The following is a 3,533-nucleotide window of genomic DNA, read 5'->3' as shown; positions in this document are numbered from 1 at the left end:
GTTGGCCGCTCCTCCCGGTTCCCTCTGACGTGGAGCGAGGCGGGGGCGCTGGAAACCTCGCGAGAGCGCGCTGCTGAGCCCGTTATATAACCTGGCGGCTGGCGGCGGGGGAGGGAAGCTGGCGAGAGGCGGATACCCAGGCGAGCCCCGGGAGTATTGGCAGCGCCTTGTCTCCCGTTTTTCTTCGGTTACTTTTGTTGCAGGAACTGGAAATCGCTGGGACCAGAAGGAAGTTGAAAAGTAGATCAAAGGACGTAAGGACTGGAAAAAGTCTTCCGTTCTCAAAACTGACTGAGCATCTGACACCTGGGAAGCTACTGAAATACAGATTCCCGGGCCCCACCCCCCTAGGAGTTGGTTCGTTTTGGGTGGAGCCTTTCACAGAGGATTTATAGACGTCTCTAACTGTGGCACTCTCTTGCCAATGAGCCCTGTCCTATCCATTCCCCACGTGTAAATTCTAAGCCCACTTTAAAGATGGGAAAGCTGAGACCACAGAGGTGCAGCGACATGAACTAAGTTATCGAAGGCTCCACAGTTGGTAGACGACGGCACAGCCGAAATCTAAGCCAATTATCTTTCCTTGTGCAATGTTGGGGGTAGTCAGGTTCATCTGAAACAAACTTTCGATTCGCTATTCCGTTTTTGATGTTGCTTCTGAAAACGCACCTTTAGAATCCAAGAGTCAAAGAGAACCCAGGGAAATAGAAGCAACTAATGAATAGGAGAAAGATTCTTAAGAATTGGGAATGAAGAAGATTGCAGGTTACTTTGAATCTGGTGAATTTACTGCTGTAACTATTATTTTAGAGGTACCTAGATCAAAGAGAATGGGCTTAAAATGCTAGTGTTTTTAGATAGAAATTCCCATGATTTTATGGAAATTTTAAAGCATTTTAAATGGTAAAAAATTGGGAAAATACAGAAAAGACAAAAATAAAAACCCCTAACGCTACCGCCCAGAGATCTGTTATTATTTTCTTCCAGTATTTTTTCCTACTGTGTGTGTGTATATTTGTATTTACATGTTTCTCAGTTCCTCCTCAACTGAAAATATACTGCATATGTTATGCAGTAGCCTTTTTTTTTCACTTAATGCTATGTTGAGCATTTATTATATCATTTAAAAGTTCATTTCCCATATTATATATGTAACCTAATAGCAATTAAATATTAAGACAAATAGTATCATATTGATGTCTATTGTTTTATAAAATAAGATGGCTGAAGTTCTTTTCTGGACTAGGCAATTATGCACTCTCAGGGCAGGGTCAGCAAGTCATTTAATTCCTTTCCCCCCTATAATTAATAATTAGGGTATATATAGTCAGAGATGGGGTGAAAAAAAGATGATTCCTATCAGTCAACCCAAAACATAACACTGGGTATGAAATGTCTTTATTTCCTTCAGTCCTTCTCTCCATCCAAAAGGAGGATAGAACTGTTTGGTATTGTTTCATTTAGAGAACATGGATTCTTTTCATAGGAAAGTTTGTTTATAAATGAAAGTATTATTGCACTTAATAGATGCTGAATGCCTACCAGATTCAAAATGCTAGGCTAGGACTATGATGGGGAAGAAAACCATTTGTGGACAATGATGCTACTGCCCCACCTCCTTTTTCTGCAGAATTTTTTTTTTTTTTTTTTTTTTTTAACGGTTGCACCTGCGACGGTGTATCAGAAGAGTTTTAAATTACTGTCCCTACATTCTTACTGACATTTACTCCTTACACTACAATGATTTGGTTTCTACGTCAACCATCCATTAATAATTCATGTCAAATTCAATAGCTTCTTTTGTAACATCTCATTATGTATTTGACAATATTGACCATTCATTTAATTTATTCTCCTTTTTTTGGCCTTAAGGATATTGGGTTCTTCCTTCTGATTTCTTTTTGGCTCCTCTCTCTTTACCTAGCTCTTAAATGTTCCTGTCCACCACGTTTTCACACTCATCCCTTTTCTCTATGCATTCTGGAGATTTTTATTCATGCTTACAGCTTAATTCCAAAATACTGCATACATATTTATTTCTAGCTGTCTTCTGGGTATCTCTGCTGGATGTTGAACTAGAAATCACCATTTCACCCTTAAAACCTGCCCCTTTTACAGTATTTTCAAACTATGGTAACTGCATCACTATTCACTTAATCACTCATGCTACAAACCTTGGAGGTATCCCAACCATGCTAGTCCGTCAGCAATCCTTTTGATTCTACCACTGAGATAATTTGGAATTCCTTCCTTCCTCATTATTCTTCCTGGCATTGGTTTCTTTGGTCAAGTCTTTATCATTTCCTACCTGGAATATTGTTGCAAAAGCCTCCCAATCATTCCCCCCAACCCTACCCTCTCTACACTCCAGACCAATCTCCACTCCCTTGTTAACCACTACTCCCCATTACTCCCCAGTTGTGTACAGCAACATTAAGGACAGCTAATATTTGCTAGCTGGCACATTTCTGTGACCCCTTTTATTTGACATTTAGAAGGCACTCTTTTCATCACTTCATTTATATCTTTGACAGTAGTAATTGAGAGTTTCTCCTGGCCACTTCTTACTCTGATTTCCCTTTGAATTTGCTATCTCTTTCCTGTCACTTGACTTTTATTTCTTTCCCAAATGAGGAGAATTGCCCCTCTACCTCTATTTTGCCAAAGCAAAACTTTACCCCTGGACTCTGTCACTTCTCCCTAGGGCTGCCTCTGAAGCTCAGAACTTCTCTTGCTGTTTAGAGAAATTGAGGTCTTCACTCTATTGGATTCCTTTGGGTACATAAATATAAAAAAATCATTACCATGCTCTGCTACACAAAGGGCTCACTGATCCGGATCCTCTCTCTGGAGGTCTGATGAATAAGTGGGGCTTTGAAATTCAGTTTTATGGGGCCTACCCTCCCAGTAAGTGAAGGGAATATTATATAGAAATGTATGCCCATTGATTAGATTTATGCAAACTGGAAACTGATACATTTAGCCTTTTGTAATAAATAACATTTTCTCTGGGTCTATTTTATATATTAAGTATATATGTGTGACTAAATTGAAAAAAAAATTTGTAGGGAAGTATAGCCAATAATGACCAGGCCTTTTTTGAGGCATGGTTTTTGTAAAAGCTTTTATGTTAACATAAATATATGTTGATTAATAATGTCAGTGACTTAATGCTGTTATCACAAAGGAAGAAAAATTTAATAAAAGTATATTTAATATAAAATAAAATACAATAAGTCTATTTTATTTGAAAATTTATTTAATGTTTTTAAATCAGTTGAAGGGGAGTTTCTGTTTTGCTCAGCAGGTTATGATTAGTATCCATGATGGCGTGGGTTCACTCCTGGCCTCACTTAGTGGGTTAAGGATCCAGCGTTGCTGTGAGCTGTGGTGTAGGTCAGAGACACGGCTTGGATCCTATTTTGCTGTGGCTGTGGCTAAGCTGGCAGCTGTAGCTCTGATTCAACCCCCAGCCTGGAACTTCCATATGCCTCAGGTGCAGCCCTAAAAAGCAAAAAAAAAAAAAAAAAAAA

The sequence above is a fragment of the Sus scrofa genome, chromosome 13 (genome assembly GCF_000003025.6).
Source record: "Sus scrofa isolate TJ Tabasco breed Duroc chromosome 13, Sscrofa11.1, whole genome shotgun sequence".
Lineage (NCBI taxonomy): Eukaryota > Metazoa > Chordata > Mammalia > Artiodactyla > Suidae > Sus > Sus scrofa.
This window is presented reverse-complemented; position numbering follows the sequence as displayed.